Source organism: Condylostylus longicornis, unplaced genomic scaffold (genome assembly GCF_029603195.1).
Source record: "Condylostylus longicornis isolate FDR11 unplaced genomic scaffold, ASM2960319v2 ptg000107l, whole genome shotgun sequence".
Classification (NCBI taxonomy): domain Eukaryota; kingdom Metazoa; phylum Arthropoda; class Insecta; order Diptera; family Dolichopodidae; genus Condylostylus; species Condylostylus longicornis.
Genome location: NW_026578075.1, coordinates 4,856,971 through 4,884,256, shown reverse-complemented (window position 1 = coordinate 4,884,256; position 27,286 = coordinate 4,856,971). Strand labels below are relative to the sequence as shown.

Below are 27,286 nucleotides of genomic sequence, written 5' to 3'. Positions count from 1 at the left end.
CATGTTGTTCTCAATATTTTCTTGAAAATATGTACTAAAAACGATTAAAAATATGACGAAAAATATTATTTTCATCTTAATCAAAAAATTAAATTAGTAAAATAAACATTAATCAATGCAAATTTATAAAAATAAAAAATATCGTAAGAATGTCGTAAATTACAAATATGCACAAGCAATTTTAATATAATTTCAACTTTCCCTATGGTTCTTTATTGCTTTCATAAACTCAATCAAATTAAATTTTTCAGGTGAATTCATTTTATTTGTACATAATATCGAAATTTGTTGCGATAACAAACAAAATTTTTTTTTAATTTTCAATATTAAAATAAATTAAATAAATAAAAAATGCAAAGATATCAAAGTACCTACGTATATGAAATTTAAATGCATTCATTTACTTTGTTTAAAAAGTTTAGTGTTTTATTGCAGGAATGCATACTTATATATACATATATATATATATATATATATATATATGTATGTGTATACGAAACATCGATTTATTTTTAACAATTAATTTCGAAAGAAAAGCGTACATAACATGAAAATTTAAATAAATAAAATGAAAAAATAAAGTATTCTTTACCGTTGAATGGGGCGAGTTTCTTTTAATTATAAAATAAAAATTTTTACCGCATTTTTGACTAACATCAGTTTTGTTTTAATGTTAGCTTAATACAAATTAACAAATTGGAATTTAAGAATTTTAGTAATTTTTAATTTTATTGCTAATACTGCGGCTCTTTTAAATTCAGAACTCATATTGCATCATTAAATTATTCAGTAAATCTCAAAATAAAACACGAAATAGAATTGTGATAGTTAATTATCGAATCATAGTGCTATTTATAGTTTAATAACATAATCAAATACAATGACTTATGAACGTCGAGTCAAAAAAATTTTAGAGTATTGTAATAAAGATTGTTGAATTTAATCTAATTACAAGTTATAATTTGAATCACTCTGAAAAAGTAGGGCATCACTCACAAAATTTAGCTGTTCGATAAATTTTGTTATTTCTGCACAGAGAGACAAAATAATTTGCTTACAAGTATTTCCGTCGAAAGAATACACAAATGAAAATGGAATGTAAAGTATTAATAAAATCTTTATTTGCTAAAACCAAGGTTAATTTAACCTAAACCCTTTTATATTTTAAAATAAAGCGACAACTAATTTTCAGTTACTATTTAAAACTCTTTTCTTACCTGTTATTATTTAGTCTAGAGTTAAGTAAATAATTTTCTAACAAAGAAGTAAGGAAGAAAAATATCTTAAGAAGCTTCTCTCCTAAGAGTTTAAAAATAAACTGACACCGAACAAACCCCACCACCGTCTCATTTTCATTAACTACTCGAATTGAAAAATTAGTTTAAATTGTGTATTTAACACTGGTATTTCGTAATAACGGGATTGTAACTATTCCGTTACGGCATTTTCATTTAACCCCATTTCACAGTAATAAAAAAAATTTTTTTTTTTATTTTCCCTTTTATTTTGTCTTTTTTTTTATTTGGTTGTTTTCTTCTTTAAGGAAAATATTGTTTGCTTACGTAGTTGAATTGTTCGTATTTTATTTTTTAATTTTTATTTTTTGTACTGTACGATAAAATCGATCCGCCTGGGCGCAAAAAAAAAAAAAAATTCGGACCCCAAGTAATTTTATGAATGTGAAATAAAAAAAAAATTTTACCGTTTATTCGATTTAATTTTTATTTTTAACTTATAAAATTTTTTTATTTTCCTTTATTTTCTCATTACAAGTTTTCCGACCTAAATCTAAAGTTAAAAATAAAACATATACGAATAAATTTATAAATTTTACATTTAGAAAATCGATTTAATAGAAAAATTTAAGGGATTTTATTGCTTGCACATTAAAAATTTTGTTGAAAATGAAAATTCAAGAAAACAAAATTCTTTTTTAATATTTTGAAAAGCTTTTAAAAGGGTTTTCTGAATGCAGCTCAAGTCAAAATAAAAATTTTTGTAAAAAATAGCGAGAGCAATGATAAGAAAACTCCCCCCCTGCAATGCACTCAAACATATGATAAAAATTCACAAATTTGATTTTATACTTGAAAAATTGCAATGCAACTGAAAATATTTTATGGATTTTGCGTTATTTTATTCTTTTATTTTTATTTAATTTTAAAATTCTTTTGTTTTTCTTTTTTGTATCTTTTTGAATACATTATTGAATTCCAAATATGCACAAATTACCTACAATGCATTTCTATTTCTGGTTAAATTAAATGAATTTTTTATTTTTATATTTTTTGATATTGTGAATAAAATTTTTATAATGTGTAAGTATAGTGAATTTCGTGTCCGGCATTGAAATCGTTCATATATGTATGTTCAATAAATTTATAAATAAGGAGAAAATTATAAGAAAAAAAACGCTTAATTAATGAACGATCAGCGTTCATATATGTACGTAATTTTTTAAAAATTTAAATAAAATTGGCGTAAATACCTATACACTCAATTCAAAGGAAAAAAAAATTAAATTTACTTGGCAATACTCCCACTTGAACACCTTTATATTGATTTAAAAATAAAAAGTAAAAATTAAAAATGTTAATCAATTGCGTTTGTTTTCGTTTAAAATTTAAATAACAAAAAAAATATGAACTTAATTACCCGTATTAGTTTTTTTGATTTGAATAAAACAAGACTCCTATAAGAAAATATTAATCGTTATCTATACTATAACTACATATAATTTATATAGATAGAAATGAATGGATATGTAGGTTTGTATCCTTCAATAATCTGGCATTTCAGAAGCTATAGCGATTTTCAGATTTTTTAAGCCCTCTGTTATACAGTTGAAAGTCGACAAATGCTCCTGTGACAGCTGTTCTGCACTAATTGCAATAGAATCTCAGCAATGGAGAAAATAAGCCATTACACAATTAACAAGCTTCTATAAGTAATTTAAAATTCAAATTCCTATTTGCAATAGAAAATCATATTCTTATTAGCAAATTGATAGTTTAAATTCAATATAAAACAAAGATCCCATTTATTTAATATAATTTTATAATCGTTTACTTTTGAATACTTACTGAAATCTTTTACTAAAATCTGAAAAATAAAAAAGAAAAATTAGTCAAATTTTTTTAATAAAATACAATATTCAATAATTATAATAAATTGAAATAGTTATTTATTAATCAAAAGATTTTTGATTACGACTATAGAAAATTACGAAATTACTAAAAGTCAATTTAAAATAGTGCGCGCATACAAAAATCAAATAAAATAAAAAATTTAGTTCATAGCATTTTGAATTGATAGTGATAACAGCGATAACAGCCCTTTGATAAGAAAAAGTAAAATTTTCGATATAAGTAATGGTAAATGGACGATTAAATCGCGAATATCTTATCATCAGAAATTGGTAAATATTTAAATGACACATAGATATTAAAGATAAGGCAAAAAACAAAAATTAAACATAACATTTTATCGCTACTTAACTTTTCTTTTTATTTTATGGTGCCGAAATTAAATATTTTTATATTAAAAAAAAAAAAACAACAATGGATTTGTTATTAAAATGAAAATTTATAGTTTTCTTTTTGGAAACATTCAACTTTGTAAGCCATTGAAGAATGGCTGCTTGTTTTGACATTAGAATATATTAGAACACTACTAATCAAGGTAATTTATAAGCAAGAGTTTATGAACTTTAATGATGAATGATCAAAATCGAATAAAATATGCGAATAGGAGCCAAAAATAAAACTGTTTCTCTATTAGTGATTCTTAGCAATTCAATAGACTTACATTGAACTGTTCATTTAACTAAATTTACAGTCTCATATAGATTTACTTCATAAAAATTTTATTTGCAATATTAACAGAATTTCGGTGAACTACAATACCAAATCTATTACAATACTAAAATCATCAATATCCTAACTGCATCTCAGCTTAAAAGTCTTAGAATATCAAATTAAAAAAATTGTAACAAATTTCTTTAAAAAATTGCAACCAATTTATTTTATTTTTATCATTAGTTTTTTATTTTCTCTTCTAGTTTATCTTTATCATGCATCAAATAAATAGTTATTAACTTTAGTGTTTCTTATCATTCTTTAATTGTGTCACACTACATACCTGGTACATATACATATACATATGTTTAATTGAGTAGATTTACTGACTAATAACTACAACGATTGCCTAGTTTAAAATTAAATTGCAAATATAAAATATAAATGGAAATTGTCTTCGCCCCAACATACCTCACGGAAATATACTAGCTACGTTTGCTACACCAATTCATAACTTGTCACAATTTTACATATAACAGTTTTACATTCAATGTTCTTGCATTAAATACAAGAAAAAAAAAGTGTCTGAAAATAAATCAACCGCTTCACTTTCAAAAACATATTTTTGTATTTCACAATAGTAAAAAATTCTTTTCCGTTTCTGCTTTTATTACACTAATTATTCGCTTTATTGACTTTTAAAATTAATTTATGTAATATTTTTAAAAGAATTCTACTTCATAAAACGGCCACAATTAAATATTTTTCTAAATATGAAAATGAAATCTGTATAGGCGTTAACACTTTTATACAATTATAAATCTAAATGCTAAATACTTCTATAAAGTGGGTAAATTAATTCTGTACTGTTGTCTTAATAAGTGCAAATAATATGAAATTATAATTATAAGTCGTACAACACACACGAACTTTAAATTTTAGTTCGTATACTAACACACACATCAACAATATAAACAACATATTCTACTATTAATAATTTTAAAAAAATCAAGTGTTATACTAGTGTTAGGAAATTAAGTACATATAGAGAAAACTTAAAAACAAAAAAGTCAAACCAGTAACACCAAAATTAATTTCTTGTCTTAATTCTATATTACTTGACGTTCATAGATAGCAAAATCTTTACGAAATAGCAAATGAATTTGTTATACTATTGTGGAAATAAATTTATTTTCTGGTTTTACACAAAGACACGTGAGTAAAAAAACATAAATGTGGTCAAGGTAAATGGACCACCATCGCAAAAAAAAAAACATAATTATTTTAAAAAACTTTTCATAGAATTGAGAAAAACAAGTTACAAAAAATGAATTGGAAAAAAAAATTCTCGCAATATATACACACAATTGAACGTGACTATATAACAACATACACACATATATACATATGTACATAAATATAATGAAAATGTTAAGAGAAATATATTGAAAATACTTTAAGCTGCAATAAATTTTCGCGTTTATAACTTAATTACCATTTCCATTATAACAAAAATAAGTAGGATAATATTAAAAAAAAATCCAAGCCCAATTTCCAATTATTAAGATATCAACAGTAAAAATAATTTATTATACGACGTAAAAAAGATGAGGAGAAATTTCATAATTTAATAATGGTAGGGGTGAAATTGTTATAAAATTTTATTTTACTTTAATGTTTGGTCAAAAATGTAGAATACATCTCTTATTTGGTACGAATATCAAGTTTAAGCACCATGAATTCTTAGTTAGTTGACAATTCTGCAATATATATTGCTTCAAAATCGATATAGTTCTTAAAAATGATCAAAAATGTAAAATCAACCCGTCCTAATAAAGGTTCGAATTTTGAAGCCTGACGTACGCTTACCAACTATAAATTTTAAACGTACTAAAAATTAAAAAAAAAAAAAACAAAATTATATGAACTATTTTGAAAACTGATAGCCAAAACTTGATATGAAGGGGTGAACAGATTTAAGTTCATAGTTCTCGAGACCTGATGTATCTCAAAAGTTGATCAATCTGTGACATAGCCGAAATAAACTTACATATAAAATTTTATCAAAACTGGTTTAATCGAACTTTCTATTTATCTCAACCATGTCAGCCAGAAGCATGTCTCTTAAAAAATAGTTTATTTACGCTACCTTACTGTGAGAAAGTGGGTGCCCACCGAAAATTCAACATCCAAAATTTAGTGGCATCACATGACCTCCCAATAGGGGAGGAATATGCTATGGAATGTAATGTTAAAATTAGAACAAAAAATATTTATATTATAAATTCAATGTAAGTTACGGAATACTGCCCCAACTTAATAATAAAATTACGAAAATTAAAATTATTATTATTTTTTTTCAATATATGTAGTTAGTTATGCATAGTTACATTACCATAAATATGAAATCATGACGTGAAATTAAAAAAATGTTGTTGAAAAAAAAAAGAGTAACATTGATGAGATTTAGAGATATTTGTGTTTTTTTTTTTTTTGCAATTTATTAAATTAAAAATTAAAACTAGTTTTAGTTGAAGAGTAACTAACTTGTATAGTAAAAATGTACTTTCATTCATGTTCGTCTAACAGCAAATATACATACTAAATTAGAAATTTTGAATAAATTGAAATTTTATAATAAAAATTTTCTATGCAAAACATTTAATAATAATGGAAAACAGTGTGGTTGATAGCTCAACATGAAAAATAATTCAATACAAGTGGCAATACTAAAATGAATTGCAATTAATAGTGTATGGAGAGATAATAGCAATTAAACATTTATAGAGAACAATATTCATTATGGGTGAGTTCGTTTTTGCAACAAATACTTACGCTTTATATACATATGCATTTCATATGTCATAAATTTTACATAGTCAACACTAACGTTATATGCACGAAAGCAGCCAAAACCAAATTTTTTGGGATATGAAGTCAAAACCTCAAAGGTAGAATTTAGAAACTTAACAGGCTTTTTCATATCGCAATATATAGCAAAAACTGCGCTATATTGATGTTCATAAAAAATTCTGCAAACCAAGTGTGTTCAAAAGCAATTCTAATTTACTAAAAATAAGTGTATAAATTATCATGGTTAGCGCAGTTAAATCAGCTGAATAGCTTTTGTTTTATTTCACATTTTGAAATGCCTGGGGTTTTACTATGTACTATTACTAGTATAGTACTAGTACCATACAAATTGATTGATACTGCCTTCCGAACACCAAAATTGTTTCCATTAAAGGCCATTAATCCGATTAAAAGCAAAATATTTAGAGCGAAAGAGACGATATATGTAAGGAAACATAAATGTATGAACTAGAAAATTTTTGTTCACAAACTTGGAACAACAATGGGAATTAAAAATAGCCGCAGTTTTTATACAACTGTCACATTATTTTTTCGCAGTATCGCCTTTATGAAAGTTTCTAATACTTTTGAAAATGTTGCCAGGGACAATAAGAAACTTCTGGCAATTTATAAAAAATCATCCTTACTTTTTGAAAAACCGACCCCAGTCCACAATTTGTTTTTTTTTTCAACTTTATACAAATAATATACAAAACTTGAGAAACATGTTATTGAAAAATATTCATATCGGTGGTGAGAGGATAATTTATAAATTTACATATGTGCATACATTGAGATTACAATACTTACAATACTCGCAAAAGTTAAATATTTTTTAATTTTTTTCTCAACTTTTTAAGCTTATTATAAATAAGTCTCAAAATTATTTAACTAAAGTCGGAAACATTCTTCAAGACTATTAATTATATCTGATAAAGAAAATACTTCCCTTTGAATCTTGAAAAAAAATAATAATAGCATGACTAATAATCTAATATAAGGAAATTTTTTTTTTCAAATATCTAATTCATTTGAACTTGAACTAACAATAATAGAGCATAATTAAACCGCACAAACACAATTCCGTGCAATGACATTGTCTACCATTTACAATACAGAAACCATAACCCTCCTTTCACCCTTTTATATATACAAATTTCTATACAAAGAAAGTATGTGAAAATTAAAAAGTCATTCAACAAAAAAAAAACTTGTCTACACATACACGCACTGTTCATGTTAATAATTATTGTTTATAATTCAATTTATTCACTGCACGATGACCATAATGAAATTTTTATACAAAAGAATTGAATAACAAAAGCATATTTCCATACCATTCTAAATTGGTTAATGTCAAATTGAATAAATTATTAAATTAATGTATATAAGAAAATCTCTAAAATTTAATTTCGCGAATAATATTTATCCATATAATAGCAGCGTAAGTTGACTGAATATTAAAAAGTAAGTATATTAAGTATTAAAAAAATGTCATGTGCATTTTATTGTAAAAATTTTATGTAATTTACATGAAAAATGAAATAATGATTGTGTTATGGACAAAACATGTGAATACTTGTCTGAAAATAATAAAAAAAAATTTAATATTCTATGGAAGAAGTTTTATTAACTTATTTTAAAGCAAATACTTAAGGAAATTTATAGGTTTATTAAAGCTATACATTAAGCTTATATGAATTTTATATTATTAAAAATTTAATAGTCTTATAGGTTCCTACTTATATGAATTAATTCTAAAACTTACTATATACGAGTATAAAAAAAAAAAAACGTTTTGAGTGGTCTAGGGTTTTGTACACCGCTTTTCAGACTTGAAAAAATATGTCAGGTCGAAGAAGGTAATCTAATTAGTATATTATTTCTGTTTCCTTTACTTAAATATTATTTAAAGACAAATTCTATTTAACATTATTCTAGTGTGAAATTGAGAAGCTGTCGAAAAATGGGTCTTTTTTGGACAGATTTCGAAAGTTTTTGGTAGTCCGAACGCAAATTATTAAAAATAAAAATACGTCCTACATTTTTACTTAAAAATTCTGTTGGCCGAAAAAATTATTACAATTTTATAATAAGTTTTTTGTTTTTCTGTTCTTGTTTAAGTCAACATAAGTATTGTCTTTTCAAATAACAGATACCCCGGAAAAGAAATTTAAGAATCCTCAAATACATTTTAATCAATAATCTATAAAGTTATATTTAGTAGTTTTTTTAATGACAAAAAAAAAGAAGTGCATTCCGAAAGCCATATTACAAATGGTCGAATTTTTAGAAATCCTCTTAACCCTACTTAATACTCTTTGTTCCTAGTGTCTTATCTTGAATTAGAAAAATTTCTTTCTTCATATTTGTGATTGTTATTCTTTGTTCTAAATTCCATTTAAAACTTCATTAATTTCCATATACTTACGCCATTCACAATTGGCAGAAAAAACAAAGAGGAACTGAAAACAGACTCATTATTTCGCCCAAAAAAAATAATTATAATCCTCCATTATTAAAATAATAATTAATTTCTGCTATTCTTTTATAGTCAAAATTAGACAATTTTTTCAAGTTTCTAATTGAATTTTACTTTTAATTTCTAATTTCTTTTATAATAATTCAAAAATCTATTTAAATTCCTGGATGTGAATAATCAAGGAAAGAAAAATCATTTAATTCCAATATATCAAAAATAATTTAATACAAAAATAAAATCAAAAGAAATACCGAAAATAATATCGGAAAAACTCTAAATAGCAGCCAACACTGAGTCACCTTACCATTGTAGTCAGAAAAATCTCATCATAAATTTAGTCATTATTTTATTAAAATATTAAGGTAATTAAAGCGATGTTATTTTTTTTTTTTTGACAGAAATCTTTGTAGCAGAAAATTTACAATATTTTCAATTAAAATTTTACAATTAATTTTGTTTAAAAATGAAATGATTAATTCACAATAGTTTATTTAAAAAATTCATAATTGAAACAATAAGAAGAAAATTTATAATATTAATAAATATTTGATTTTATTTTTATTAAATCAAAAAAAAAAACCTAAAATGGAAACATTTATTTCAATATTTTAAAAATGCCTAAAATAGAAAAATGTTATTTAAAAATAAATTTTATTCTTTATTATTGTGAATTTTTTTCCCTTATTTTCTTTTTTAATTTTAATTAGAAATTTTTAAATAAAAATATATGTACATAATTAGGAACACATACACACATATATATGTACATCTATATAACTATATTTATATACTTAGACTTTTAGTTCATATTGCTGCCTTGCCATAAAAATATCACATTCACTTCCGGTGCAATTGTAACTCAATTTTTGTTTATAAGGTATTTATGCATATGCATGTATGTATGTGTTCCATCGTTGTATTTGGAAAATATTTGAATATATTCAAAACACAAATAGAAAATTCTACTAAGTATAAATAGTTAGTATTCGGTAACGTAGCGTACTCCAAAAGAAAATAAATAAATAAATTGGGGGTCAAAAAGTTTAAATAAAAATCAATAAATTTTTGTTATACATACATAATTGGAATTTAATTTATTAAGATATTATAAAGATGATTGTGAAAATTTTATATATGTATGTGGTTGTAATTTTAATGAAATTTAGATTTAGTTTTCATAATTTATACAACACAAAAAATGCCAATATATTTGAAATCTAGCTATTAATTAAAATTTTTTAATATTTTTTGTTAATTTTATGTTGAATTTGTTAAAAAAAAAGAGCAAATTGCAATATGACACTGGTACTCATTTCCCTTGGCTAACAAAATTATTTTATCACTTAGTCACTTTCCCACCTGTTTTTTAACTAAATTACCGTTACATTTACTTTTCAAATAAAACATAAAGCTAGCAATCTTATATTATCAAAGTTCCAAACCCAAAATTTTTGATAATGTTATACAATCCAAGTTGTAAAGTTTACCTTTTTGTAAACAAAATGTTAATAGCGCAAATTAATTTTTTTTTGTTTGCATTTGGTTTGCATTACCCTCAACTCTTCTCTAAAATGGGTCTTCTACTAAAATAGATGCTCGATAATATATTAGGTATAAATTATAGCTTAGGTATAAATTATTTAAGAATTTGAAAGAATAGAATTGTTAAAAACAAATTAAGTATGTGACAATAATTGATGACTTCTAGTAAAACTCCAAAATTAAAATGCGAATTGTAAGCAACGCATTATTTTTGCAAAGCAAAAGCTCTGTATTATAAGCATTACTTGGAAGTTCTTTTATTTTTGAGCAAACTTTGCAATTATGTTTATAAAATGGACGTCACGGCAAGTAACCACGATGTTGTAAAAATTAAATATAAAATAATTTAAGTTGAAACTATGGCGACAATATCAACAATACTAAAATAAAGTATTTGATTATAAATAGAGTCGTGTACTTCAATTTGAATAATATTACTCTATAAAATGAAAGTTTTAAATACACCTCTGTACAATTTCTCAAATTTTTTATTAAATTTATTCAATTCTCTCAGTATTTACTATATGTACCGTAATTGAAAACACTTATAAGAACATTTTAAAGACAAAATAAAAAAATTTTCAATTTAAGTACATAAGTACATTATAAGTTATTTGTTAAAAAAGGCAACAATATAATTTTCAATTGTCATAAAACTTTCAAAATAAATTCATAAAAGAAATATGCACATATTTTAAAAAGATTAAAGCAAAAACACAAAAAAAAAAAACTAAAAATAAAATAAGAAAAAAATTCTTTATTTTTTATTTCTCTAATATTTTGTATTCTCGGTCGAATAAACCCTAAAGAGATTTTGCACTTTACCCTAAATAAAAACTATTTATAATCGAGGCTGTAAGAGAACAGGACAGAAATATTGCAATATTGCACATATTTTTGCATTGTTATAATTATTTTAATTAAATTTAATTTAGAAAAAAAAATCTTGGAACAGAATACAATTTTTATATTGGATTATAGCCAGAACATTTTAGTTTAAAGATCAATAGATTTTCCTATAAGTACACAATGCAAAAAATAATAGAATAAGAAAGCAAACAGTACAATAATTTTGAATAACAAATCTTTTGCTATATTTTTGCGCGCCCCCCTCATCCCTTGTCAGCCATCTCTCTTTTTGCATTCAACTTTTTCGGGTTCTTGTAGAAGAGCATCGACATAAATTTAAATTATTTTTAAACGAAATAAAAAATAGAAAAAAAAAGTAAAAAAGCTTATAAGTATAGAGAAACAAAAAAATTTCTTCTTTAAATTGAGTAAAAATTAAATTTAAACATTAGGTATTTTGTTACCAAATTAATTATTTCATAAAAATACATTGAAATAAAATTTATAGAAGGCATCAAACACCCACTCTCTTCTCTTTAAGAATATTAAATAGACAAGATATTTAATAATGATTAATTATAATGATTTATCAATATAAGATTATAATTTATGTAAGTTTGTTTGTATTTAAATTGTCATAATAATTAATTAATAAATTTAATAAGATTTCAAAGTACATACATATATAGTATATATAATATATAAGTGTATACATAATGTAATATATAACATAAAAAAAATAAAATTATTAAGGCCATCTATTGTCAGCCGTGAACCCTTTTTACAATAAGTTTAGATGTTCTATATTGGCCCTGTTTTTACGAGTATGCAATTAGCGTATGTAGAGTTTTTCTTTTACGCTCCTCACACCTCCTTCCATAAAAATAATTTTTCTTTTGTAGAAAAGAGGATGTGAGAAGCGCAATGTTAATGCTGTGCATACACTCAAAAGAAGCAAGTGTCGTGTGTCACATTTTCCATGCTCCTTAAGCTAAATATTGTTAGTTATTGTGTATTTTAATAAACTGTAAAACACTACGAGTATAGTTGTCTATACTCGAGTAAATGGATCAAATTTTAAAATAATTAATCATTAGACTGATAATATTTTATTCAATGATAATTCATCTTTAAAATTGTTTTCTATTGATTTAATACAAAGATATTTTAATTAACTAATTTGCAATATACTTAATGATACTTATTATATAAAATCTTTTGAAGAATTTTTATTTCCAAAATATTTGCATACATGCATATAAGAATTCTAATTTATTTTTATTGTTATTCCTTACTCCATAATAGCTATTATGTTAGAAAAAAATTTTTATATTTAAAACTGTTGCAATATCAGATTGCAAACATTTTTTTTTTCTCTTTCTTTTTCTTATGTCTATGGCATTATAATTATCTCCCATTCTCATAAAATAAGCATATTTTTTAATATACATAATTTTACATAATAAAAATTCTTTTCATAAAATATACTTGAATTTTTGCGATTTATAAGTGATTGTTTTATAGGAAGGTGCTGGATTCATAATATTTCGTATACATATACATAAATATATTTATAATATGCATACTTGTGAGAATAAAGAGAGTAACATAATGAAGATAAGGGGGAACGAAGAATAAACAAAAGAATTTCTTTTTAAATTTTAATTATTTGTTCGACTTTTTTTTATTATTATCTATATTTAAATATTTACATGTACATTTTAATAAATATGTACATACATATACTTATATAAATATTTATGTAAAGTGCAAATATGGAAAGTAGGCATTTACACATATGTATATATATATATATATCAGTCAAATCATTCGTGCATTAAGAATCCCAAGTATAAGTACTTGTGTAGACAGTGGTTTTATTTTTGTTTTTGCTTTTTTTTCTGATAAAGTTGGTCGGTCAAGTGCATACTCTTAACACCCTTTTTTTTAATTTCCGGAATATTGAATAACCAATACATTATTAAATCAACTATAAAATGACTTGTTATATGAAGGGTAAACAACTGAACGAATATGCAAGTACGAGTACATATAAATATACACATAATATTTATATAAAATCGCGTATACCTGAAATTGAATGCTATATACAAAAAATTGTCTAATAATTTTACTCCGCCCATTCGTCCGTCAATTCATCTACATAGACTTCGAGAATATTGATCTTCGAGATAAAGTGTTGAAACTTTATAAAAAAAAAAAATAATTCTTACTTAGAAAATTATTTCTACTCCAGTTTTTACATTATGAATTCCCGAAAATAGCAGATTATTACCTGTAAAAGCAGAAAAGTTTCGATGTATTTCTTCTATGTAGAAAATGCACAACAAAATCTGGGTAAAACTAAATTTGATATTAATTTTATATTTGAGCACTTCCGCCACAATTTCAGTTAGTTCTAAAAGTGTCAGTTTTTCCTTTAAATTATCGAGGTAAAATAATGCACTCCTTTATAAATCATCGGTTTAATCAATTGAATACATTTTTCTTTTCTAAATCACAATTGAGGGGCTCATTATGCTGCAATAATCGTAAATATTCTTGAAACACATACTTTTTTTAATGAAACAATAACCAAATTGCTTTTATGTATTACAATTTATGTATGCCCATATTCATTTGGTGGCATAACTACATATGTAGATGTTATGGATCCAGATTTGTAGGTATATGAGAGTGTATTTTGAAAATACAAACAGGTATAAAAGTTATATTATGTTGATTAGATGTTCATTTCATTGAGTTTTTTTTTTGTTTTTATTTTTATTTTGTAAAATTATAATAAATAACAAGTGTCATAAGATACGTACGTATACAAATACGATATAAGTAAATATGTTTATGTACAAATTGCAGTATTTTCTATAGTCACCTTGTGCATAGCATTATTGGCAAAATTAATTGTTAAAACAGAAACAATATATTAAGTAGGTGGGTGCAAATATCGAATAAAATTAATTTTAATTTTTTGTAATAAGTAGTCAACTAAGCGAATGATTTTAAGTTATTTTACATGCATACATATACTTATTATATTTAGAACGATCAGTATGCCCCAATTGATAGTTTGCGAACCTTAAAATTTTCTCTTTATAATTTTATGTATGTGCAACTATAATATAATTATTGTTTTTAAATTTATTTATAAATTTTTTGTTATCATAGTTAAACTGTTAATTTAAAAATTTTCTCTTTTACTCTTTGAAACTTTTTACTGTTATATGATTAAAGAGAGTTTTATTTAAGTTAAGCGATTAAATAGGCTATGAAAATAAATTTCATGTGGCAAAATTTTAAATCAACTTAAACCAAAGTACGTCATTCAACCTATACTTATAAAGCATAAAAGATTGACGTAACAAATTGTGTATAAAACATGATTGTAAGAAAATGGTATCTCAAACATTTCAAAAAGTGTGCAAAATAAAATTAGAAAATTTTTTAATCGAAAATCAGTGACAATAGAAAAATTAATGGTAGAAAGGATTTATGGTCAAAGATGTTGGCCCGCAGTTTTCAACGTTAACAAATTCAATTTAAAATAAAAGTTCCATATTAAATTATAAAATTTTAATGCAAATAATTTCATTTTAAATTAATTGGGAATTAAGAAATATTCAAGGAAGCATTAAATTTACATCTTTTCAGAAATGTTAATTGTTTTCATATCATGCATCTATTGTTTTAAATTTTATTCAGTAATTGTTATAAAAAAAATTTTTTTTTCTTTGCATAAATTAAATTTTAAAATTCCTTGACTGACCATTTAATGAACTGGAAAGTTTTGTGAATTTAATATACCTACATGAATTTAAAACAGTAATAATTTTAACTTGCACTTTTAGGAATTGAAAACTGCAATTTCGTAAAGAATAATAGATTTTAAAAATAAATATAAATTGTATCAAAAACTAACAATTTACCTATTAGAAAATTCTACAACAAATAAGTAATAAAAATTGTTTTTATACCAAATTGAATGTGTAGAGTGTGAATAAGGTTGTACAATTTTGCATGATTTTATTGTATGATTAATTTTATTAGGGAGCGTTTACAAAATTTATTTCTTTTAAGTACTTTGAGCATGTTTTCTAAAACCAAATGAGATTTTCATGTACATACATTTATATGTTATACAACATTATTCCATCGACAAACATTCAATCAACAGTTTAAAGTTTGAATATAAAGAGAATTATAACATAAGAAACTTATTTCAATATGTTTGATTTAAATTGTTTGAAAGATCAAAAAAATTTTATACAGTTTGTACGACTACATTCCTAAAGAAGATGGTAAAAAAAAGGATAAATATATGTGCTGCCAAAAGATATGCAATGTTAAACAAAAACAATTGTAAAAACGTTTCAGTCGGTATAAACCGATTGAATTATACACTGCACCTTTCATTGTTGTGTAGCAATTGCTCGAAACTGCGAAACCATTCTACAAAAACTTCACGAATATGTCAGACCTCTATTTGACCAATTTTCATGAATCTGGCTTTAATATTTTTCCAAATAATTAAAATTAGCTTTTGGACTTGTATGGCACCTACCCGAGCCTGTCAAGCAATACAATCAAAACTTCAAAAATATATCTGACCTATAAATGAACACACGACTGCCAAGTTTCATGAATGTGACTTTATTATTTTTCCACATATTTAAAATAAGCTTTTCGAGTTGCATAGCAGCCACTTGCTCCGATCCAGGGATCTCATTAAAATTTTTAGGGCATTTGTAAAATGTAACTGGACACACGTATACAAAATTTCATATTTATACCTTCATTAGTTTTTGAAATATTTATAAAATACTCTTTGAGTGGTATGACAGCTATCCGAACCCGTTATCCGAATTGATCAAATTACAATAGGGTATTTACCGAAAAGAAACAGCTTGTAAAAGTTTGGTGTCGATTGCATTATTCGTTTTTTAATTATCGTGCGATCGGGCGGACGGACGGACATGGCTAAATCAACGCAGAATTTTACGCCGAGCTAGAATATATAATATGTCCATACCGCAGAAGACTCCTTCAAGTAGTTACAAACTCCAAGATAACAATATCGCACACATAAAAATAATGATACTCGTATTATATTAAATAACGTAAGTATTGCATAGTTCTTGTCTGTTTTCTGTTTTATAATTCTTATCAAATACCAAATTACTGTAGTTAACCGCATTTTGTATAAAAAAAGTGCTATAGTCAAAAATGCAATAAAGACTAAAATTTTCTAATATAGCTATTGCATATTTTGGATATTATTTAAAATTTTTCAATAATTTAAGAATTAAGAAAAAAAAACGTGTTCAAAGTCCTAACAAATTGGAAAGATTTTACAGATTTTCAAATTTTTTTTTTTCAATTTTGGAAAAGTACATATGTATATACTAGTGAAATTTAAATCATATACTTAAAATATATTTTAATAAAACTATATACAATATAAGTATAATATTTGATTAAATATGTAAAAATGTGCTTGAATTTTAACTATACGATATATATATAAGGACAAAAAATGAAGTGGAAATCACAATATTAAAATTTAAAAATATTTCTAAAATATAGGGTGATTTACTATCCTCCAAAGAATTTTAAAATGTTAAAAAAATCTTAGTAAATACAATCACTGATGCCCGTATGTCATAAATAATACAAACAATGTTGGCCTCCATAGTGTTCAGTAATTTCGATTACCCTCAATAGCCATAAATGATAAATCTCAAAACGTGCACGGCACAAGGTAATTAAAATTTATATTTTCCAAAATCAATTATTGGTCAAATTTTGATTTAAAGCAAATATATTATGATTAACAACCTTCTGATCAAAACGATAACGATTTTTCAAAATAATTATTAAAAAAAAATTTGATGTCGTTGAACAGATTTCACAGTTGAACACAGTCATACTGATTTTCAAGAATATTTTGATTTTGAACGTGAAAAAAAGGAACACGAAAGCTCGTTTGACGGTCAACCTTTTAGTTCTAAGCAAAACAAACACCCTATATAATAACAGTATTTTTTGAAATTTCTTTTTATCATTTAATAAAAATGGAATTATCAGAAATGAAATTCAATATGAAAATAGATAAGAACTTCAATAAAATTTAAATACGTTTCGTTGAAAATCTGTTATAAATTCAAAATAAGTTTTTTTTGTTTAAAGAAAATGAAAAAAATATAGATTTCGGATAAATTGGAAATTTTGAGATATTCTCAAAAAAAAAATAAAAACTCAATTTATTCATAATATTTGAGAATTAAATGTGAGCACAAAATAAAATTTAATTTCCCAATTTGAATAACATAAAAAAAAATCTGTTTTACAAAACCACAGTAGGATATTTAAGTAGGATATCAGTTACAATAACACACTCTGGTCACTAGAATAACAATAGTAGTTGTGAAATAGCATAGCAATTTGATTTTGCATGATGCCTTGTTTGATTGCAAACCATGTCCTCCTATATGCAAAAGTGATAGAAAAATTAAATGTTACTATCAGGTATTTTACAAAGCAATTTTTTAACTCAATAATTAGCCCAATATTTTGACACAATTACTGGATAACTTACGAAAATATCAATAATTTGTATGCATGTATAAGTAAAATTATACACAGAATAACTGAACTTTAATGAGACGAAGCCAAATTCAAAGTTTCTGTTTCAAGTTATATGCGCTCATAATGTCCACACAAGTATGTGTATTTGAAAATGCAAGAAAAGCCAATATCTTCCAGTAATTAACTGTTAATTTTGACATTTCAAAAATAATTACATTTTTTATCTTTTTCACATTAAAAAATTTCAACTAAAGCATGAAGTGCTGCTAAAATATCTTGGTGAATAACAAAAACAAGCCCAAAGCTAATAATTATTATAAAAATATGCTAATTATAATTTTTTATTTAACCTTTTGATTATTATTAGAGTAAGTCTGCATTTCGCTATCACTTAAGTAATTAGTTTTGGAATAGATGACATTATTTACTTTACTGTTCAAGTATAAGTTTACACTTCAACATGAATATGCTATGTACAGATTTTTGTATGCAATTGTCTTTTTTTACATTAACGTCAAAAATTAAATTAAAAGAAATAAAATATGTAATTAAGATGAAATTCATATTACTTATAGGATAATCAATACACACATAAAGGATAATCAATATTTTCTATTGAAATTTTAATATTAATTTTTTTTTTATTGACTAGAGTTGTAAGTATAAATAGATCTCTATTTTAATACTTAAGTTAAAAATATAGTATAAAACTAGTTTTAAAAACTATAATTTAATAATGAATTAAAAATCTTCATATACTTAATGTTAATATATTGACTTACATAAAAAAATAATTATATATAAGATGTACGTAGATGTTTACTTGCAGAGAAACGGACACAAATACCAACTTGTCAAATCCGTGATGAAAATCTAATACTTGATATAGGCACTTCAATAATATAGAAAATTTTTATTTTCTGTACTTATTATTCAATACTTAAGAAATAGTGTTGTAATTGTAGCAGAGTTCCGTTCAATAACTAACTCAATATTTCTGAAAAATTAGTAAACCAACACGAAAAATATGAAAAGTGTAATGAATGAATTTCGTCTATGCAGTATTGTGTTGTGATATCTTGGAATTAGGAATAAAATTTAAAAACTCTTTAATTTTAAATATTAATTAAATTGAATACAATAGATTCAATTCAAAATCTCTATGCACAGTACCAATTTATTCTTATTACCAAAATTTTGTATTAAATTTAATCCTATACCAATAAAAATACTAATTGTCAACCCACAATTGTGCTACTTCTTTTAATATTTTATACAATAAAATAAATTTTAACTACACTATACAATTAAACTTTTTAATCTCTTGTAAATATTTTTTTTTTTATTTAATGCTAATTTTTCTTAATTCTTACATATCTTGTTATTATAGCAGATTTAGAGTATATATATATATATATATATATATATTATTAATACACAAGCACATATATACACAAATATTCAAATAAATAAACAACTAAAACAAATCAAATTAAAAGTTGTAATGTAGCACATTTCACTTGAACAAATGAAATGTGCTACGTTATAATTGAAATTTCACTTCCTACTATGTATTTTATACATTATATATGATTATATATAATAATTATTGCCTAATTTCAGGATGAAAAGAAAAATTAAAAGAAGCGTTGCCGTAATGACTGTTTCCAACTGCTTTATGGTGAGTTAAGGTAATATATTGTAATTTTGAATGAAAAGATAATATTATTATTCGGTTTATACTTTGCTATAAACTTGGAAAACCTTACAGTTTCAGGAAAATAGAGAGTAGAAATTTTAAATTTTTGCTTATTTTGAGAGGTGATAGTTTAAATAAATTTGCATCAAACCAATGGTTTGTAAATTAGCACTTTTTTCTTCAACAACTGCTTTTAAGAACAATCTAATACATTATTTAGATTACAGCATGCATTCTTATGTCAATATATTTAAAAAGATTGCATACATTTAGGATGATATTTAAAATTTTAAAAATATGTTTACATAATGGTGACAGTCCTTATATTTCTCGTTTTCGGTTTTGTTATAGCAAATAGTGAGGAAATGACATTTTTAAGTTTTTAAGGGGCTATAACTTTTAAAAGGTAGATTTTTAAGTTTTAGAGCATTTCTCGTAGAAATTGTCTTATGGAAACAATTTCATTTTTGTATTTTAAAAGGTGTAGGAATTTTTCATACAGGCTCACGTACAGACCAAAGGACAGTCACAGTGAAATTATTAAATACATTATTTTTCTTTCTGATTTTGTTGGAACTAATGTATAAACTAAAAAGATAAATGTAAGTAGTGTACTTGCAAACTATCAAGTTAATTTTGTAGTTATTTACTCAAGCGAAATAGAAAGTTTTGTCTTTTAATTTTCCATATCTTGTTGTTGTAATCATAATTCGCTTTTTATTTCTCTTTTTCCTTTTTTTCTTCTCTTTTAATCTGAGAAAATATTCAAGAAATTTTTTGTTATTGCCGTTTTCTGTCTACTAGTTTTAGCATAACTTGCCTACTACATACTTAGTTCAAAATCCTCTGAATAAGGTATTGATCAACTTTTAATTTTACATATAGCTACATACTTACAGTTAATAATGAAACTAGATTCAAAAGGAACATGCTTTATAATTTTAACTCGTTAAAAAAAATAATAATTTTTTTTTATTTTTATTTTTAAAGAGGATGTTTATATTGAGATAAGGCATGTAGAGTAATTCAAACAGCGTCAAGATTAAAAAAAAAATTTTCTTTTCACGATTTGTTTTTTATTTCTCGTATTTTGTTGTACTTACCGCAGCATTTTCTTCTGAAACACTTTTAAAAAAGAAAAGTGAATAATATTTTTTTTTCTACTTGTTCTATCTTTTCTTCATCATTTCATGAATTTAAAAATTTTGCTATTTGTGTGTGACGGAATGTAAATAAGTAATAATAAGAAAAAAAAATTTATTATATTTTATACATTTAATCATTTTTTATATTTTGCTGTCATCTTATACAAGTGTGTGGGGGATAAATAACTTTGGAACGACTAGAACACAGATATTTCATTCTAGAACTAGAATACATACTTAAATTGTGGAATGTACATGCCACATATTTACGCAGCAACTTAAAGTATGCATATACCTATAATATGTAGCTATTAAAATATGTAATTGTGAAAAGGTATATATTATATCGATGGTGAAGCGTAAAAATGTGCTAAGTAGCAAATTTAAAATTTTACAGGGGAGCGTTTTGAAGGCTTGAAAATTTTGCGTAAGAAAGCAGCCAGTTAATTAGGATAACGCTATATAATTTAATTTTTATTCTTGTTTTTTTGCTAAATTAGTTTTTGACTTCAAATAAATTTTTTTTAAACAAAATTTGACTTTTTGCACAAAAGGCCGTACACTTAGCATGAAATAGATCATTGTGTTAAAATTACTTATACCAACTACTTTACTTAGTATATTGTGTTTCAACAATATATCAGTTTTTGTAATATTAACATTCTGAAGTTCTTGGCCTTTTGCCACTTTGACCTTACACTTAACTTATTTCAAGCAAACCCGTTTATTGCACAACACAAAATCGATACAACACAAAGAGGCCTGCTCAAAAGTATTATTGTAAAAAAAAACACATTTTGGAAAATTTGTTACTTAGCATATCTTTACACTTCACCATCGATATGCAAAAATAAATGATAACGTGTGGTACGAATACCAAATTCGCCATACATATCGAATTTTTTTTTTCTTCTATGTTTGCGTAAGCGTTATATAATAAGAAAAAAAAAACAGAAAAACAAGTTGAAAATCTTTTTGACATAGCAAAATAATCATTTATATAAAATATTCATATTCAGAAAAAATATAGAATTCAATACAAATTCCAACTGTGTGAAGAAAGAAATGTCATAAAGAGTTCAAAACAAAAAAAAAATAGAAAATAAGAAAAAATTGTTATAATTTTCCATTTCATTTAAATTATTTTGCCTTTATCGTAAGCTTTACCATTATAGAAGAGCTAAGAACATAATGGGATAAAAATTGAAATTTTATACTTTTAAACGGATAATGAATTCATTTTAATGAGTGTTTTATTATTTATTTCAAATTAATTTTGACCTTGATATATTTTTTTTTTATTTGTTCGTTTATTAAGATATAATTTGAATATTCAACAGGTTAGTTGGACGTTTATGTCAAAATGTATGCAACGCAATCATATTCATTTGACGCATTGCCTGAATGCCTAGATATATCTACATTAATATAAATGTAGAAAAGTTTTACAAGAATCTCAAGTGCAAAAAACATTTTTTAAGCCAACGCTAGCTTTAAATTATTTTGTAAAAAAAAACAAAGCTGATTTCGAAAAGTCGTCATTGCATTATCGATGCATAATAAAAAAAAAATCGCCCTCGGAAATTCATTAACACGGTAACATAAGTATAAAACATTTTAATTTTACAGATGTCAAAGCCATGCAGTTATTATGAGTGGTTTAGAAGTCAAAATCAAGTATAAAGACCAGCCAGGTTTTCATTATTCTTTTTGTTTTAAATTCAGAATTATTTTTAAATTTATTAACTAAAGATTAATACCGCGCTTTTAACAATAAATAAATTCGGTGTTGCGAAGTGTGCAAAAAAAATTCACAATAATTCAAAATTCTGTCAACAATATATATAAGCGTCATATCAATATTGCAGCAGGAATTATTTGTTTGTATCAATGCTAAATCGATACACAATATTCTGATAATTTTCCGAAAGAAGCCCAAAAGAAGTATCAAACTATATATTTAAAAATTTAATATCTGAACTATATTATAGCAATCATAAATCAAAAATGATAAAACACAAAACAGCATTACATTCCAAAATTTTATTTAAATACAAAATAAGCAAAATCCTTAGACATATTAATTACGTTAAGCAATACAAATACATTTTCAATAAAACCATATGTATGTCTGTCTACCTAGTGGCAAGCGCCCCTAAATGAAGTGAATAATTTGACAGATGAAGAGAGTAAATAAACTAAAAAATTTTATTGCGTCTTTTTTTGTTATTCTATTTGTTTGTAAAATTTTTGAGATTCTTTTACAAATTCATCCAAAATTGTAATACACACACATGCAATTTATTTCTGTTGTACATCATTTTCGTGACCAACGTTTCGGATGGAATTAAATTTATGACCGAATCGAATACATCAAATATTTACAGTGTATATACGAAAAAATATAACAGTGAACAAAATTGAATTTTTAATTTTAAGTTGTTATGAATTAATAAACCTTACAAATCTATTTATGAAAAATTGATTATCGTTAATATAGCACATATATTTCGTATGTTAATTCTTAGATTTTGTATGCAATGTGCAAAGCCAAAGGGAGCTGCGATCCTGCCAAAAACAACTACGATCACATTTGAAATAATTTTATTTAAGTATGAAAAATATTTTTAAGAATTCAAATATAATGAAGCACAACAAAACAAGAAACAAAAACTATAAAAAAAATTTTCGATCCTGTGTCACTTCTATTTCAAAATGTCAATAATCTCAAATGATTTTTGCTACATAGACATAAAATATCGTAAAATAATAATGTACTTAATAAGTGTTATATATATGTATGTATACATGATTGAAAATTCGTAGGATTAATTTAAATTTACTCTGGCGTTAATAATATTTTGATAAATAAACAAATAAATTCTCTTCTCAAATTTTCGAACGCAAACACATGCGTATGTGCGCAAAATACTGTGCATGTAGATATGTGCACGTGTAATTTATTGATAGAAAATTTAGTATTAAAAAAAAACTGTAATAAAAAAATTTATGAAAAATAAAACTAAAATAATTTTGCAAAAACAAGGAAATTATTTAGAATAATAAAAAAAAAAATTACTAATATACGATTATAATGAAGTAGGCAATTTAAAAGCCTACGATATAAGTAATAAAAGAAAATCTAAAAAGAAACTAAATGTAAATAAATTTTCTTAGATCCAATGACCCCTATCGCATTTTGATCTCAAATATACATATATGTATATATATGTATATGTGTTTTTTAAATAGATCTATAAACCTTTTACAAGAACAGGAAACAATGCCTTGTTTTTTTCAAAAGTGATTCACTTTTCCACCTACGTAAAGTAATACGCTTTGTCTGTCTCGAGTCGACTCATTTAATGGAATCATATTCTATATGTATCATATTTGGATACTTATAGTATATTATATTATATACACATGATCTGATCTTTATAACTGATCTTTGTTAAAAAAGAATTATTGATGATTTCTTTTAATTACAAGCGTCGACATCTTGCGAAATGCACACGCACATGTGTGTTCATCTCATGATTAATTTGTTTTTCTTTTTGCATTTTTTAAGTCCAATGTTAATCAAATTAAATCAGTTAATTAATCAAATAAAATATTTTTTTTAAATAAAATTTACTATACTTTAATGGGGTTTTTCAAAAGTAGTAATTAGCTATTGATTAATTAAACAATAAAATTTAAATTAATTTAATTAATTTAATAATATTGAATATTTTCATTTTATAAATAAAAAAATTAAATATTTTTTCAGGAGTACTGAAATTGCTCATAACAAAAGATTTATTCAATGGGGTTTTATGTCCTTTGATTCAGAGTTGACTATAATATGTGTGATTGTTTAATCTATGTTTTAAAGAAGTTGGAACAGAATTATTAGAGTTGTATACTTCTGGCCAGGGCCTTGTAAATAAATAAACTTTTGCAATAAGAATAATTTTTGAGTAATCATTTTCATATTATATGCTTACTTCAAAGTACATATACATTCATTATTACTAATACGCTTTGTTCAAGATAATTAAAAACTTTGAGCTTTTCAAAAACAAAAGTTCTACTTCTGTTAGCGTTATTTTAAAGCAAAAAATTGAAAACCTGAAGAAAACGGCTCTACTTTTAAAAACAGTTGACAGCACTGCATAAATTTTTGCAATTAAATTTTTAGGTTTTGTCAGTTTCTAATTATTGACAGCATAAATTTTCATATTGAGAATAATATAGTAGATTTTTCAAAGTTGTTCACACAAAAACGATTTAATTTTTGGTAGTGTTGTCATAAAAACGCACTAGATTTTTACATCTAAGTAAAATATGTCAACATCAACTCTACAAAAATCTAATGTTTTGCAGGATAATTTAAAAAAAAACATTCAATTAATTGAAAATTACATTGGATTTAACAAAGGAAAATTATGTTTCAACACTTAAACGATCGTTATATTAGAGAATGACAAAAACTCAATGTAAATAAGGAATTAATAATACGAGGCTTATAATTTATACTATTTTGGAAACTAACAAAGCAAAATTAAATTAAAATTAATTGCAAGTTATCAAAAAAAATTTGGAATTATTGAAATATTTATATAAGGATAACATTAATCCTTATTTAGATAATTTTTTTTTCAAATTATACTATAAATGGCATTTATACTTAATAATATTGACGTTTATTGTTTAATCGAAATAAAAATCAACAGAAAACAAAAAATTCCGTAAAACCAAATTTACTTCCACGATTAAGTATAGCAATCATTAGTTTATGTTCAAAGTCAAGGCAATCCGATTTCAATTTTAATTAAAAAATATTGAAAAATAGAAAAATTAGGAATATTTCCTATTTAACTGAAATAACATGATTTTTCTAGAAATGGATTTGTGTGCAATCACTCAACTAGTCCTTACAAAAACAAAACAAATATCCTTGAATATTTTAAATTATTTTTTTTATTATTTATAAATTACTTTTATTTCGATTTACTAAAAATTATTTTATTGATTACATGACATTTGTTTTTTTGTTTCTTAATTCCTTAAAATTCTTGATAGCGCCTTTTCTGTCAAATAAAAAGTCATATAGGAAAACCATAAATGCATTTTGTATGCTTGTGTTTTTGTTATAAAAAAATAAGGTTCTTTGTATTATAAAAATAAATTTTTACAATAAATATAATTTTATTTTAGATATGTGTATGTAAGTTTGTACTCCAATTTAAAATCAAAATGTAAATCGATCAAATTAAAATTAGTTTGAATTTAAAATTTAATGAGTTTTATTTGAAGAGGATTTTTTTTTATAAGATGGCAATATCGTTCAAATATAATAACATTTAACTTATTGCTTTATATTTTAAAATTTTTATTGTTTACACTAATGATTTCTATGACCTTTCATGTAAGGAAATTCGGCATTGAACACAGTATATGTGTACACACAGTATATGAATGTGTATATCCATAAAATATGTATTGTATAAATTTTAGGCTAATATTACTGGTAATTTATAACCATGTATACTATACTATTTATGTAAGTATGTATATATTAAATAAGGAAATTTGACATTTGTCAAATCAGCTTTATAATGTACATACATATATTATTTGTATATTATTAAAATTATAATAATATTGTAAAATTAAGGTAATCAGGCAATATTGTAAATACATGTTGTAAAAATAGACTTAAAATTTTAAAAATGTCATACATTTATTCTATTTTTAATTTTTTTTTACATAAATTTAAAAAAAAAATTGATGAATAATATAGAACTATAATTGTCGACAAAAGAATGTTTAGGAAAATATTAAGCATTGGAATGTCAATAATCATTTGAAATTTGTTACCGGAAATTCTATGACTATATACTTGAAACAGATAAAAATAAAAATTTTTGTAAAAATAAAATTCAATTTAAATTGCCAGCATACATAGCAAAATAAACGCCTAAAAGAGGTTTCCGCTTTCCAAAAGAAGATGAATAGGCCTTCTAATTAACAGAGAGGCAAAACTATCTGTATAGGAAAAAAAGAAGTGGTACACTAAGTAGGTTTCGTTGGCTGAAATTACGTTTGATCATATCTTATTACGACTCCCGCAACAAAACTTGAGCTCACAGACAATAATTCCCGCATAAATAAAAAAATTTCATGTGAAAAGCAGATTTCGTAACTCCCGCAGTGTTACAGCTCGGCACTTTGCAAGAAATAGAATAAACTTTTGACTAATTGACGTTTAAGACACAGATGTTTCCTGTTGTAAGACAGATAAATCATTTTCATTTAATACAAGAAAACG

General features: G+C 24.1%; 1 protein-coding gene across 11 annotated transcripts in view; it reads right to left on the bottom strand.

The window, feature by feature from the left end:
* Positions 1-27,286, bottom strand: part of LOC129614258 (F-actin-monooxygenase Mical) — a 113,514-nt gene that overhangs the window by 66,323 nt on the left and 19,905 nt on the right. For all 11 annotated transcript variants that reach the window (XR_008697370.1, XM_055528763.1, XM_055528765.1 and 8 more), the window contains one exon: positions 3,084-3,102. The gene's annotated coding sequence lies outside the window, so the exon portion shown is untranslated. The remainder of the gene's footprint in view (positions 1-3,083; positions 3,103-27,286) is intronic.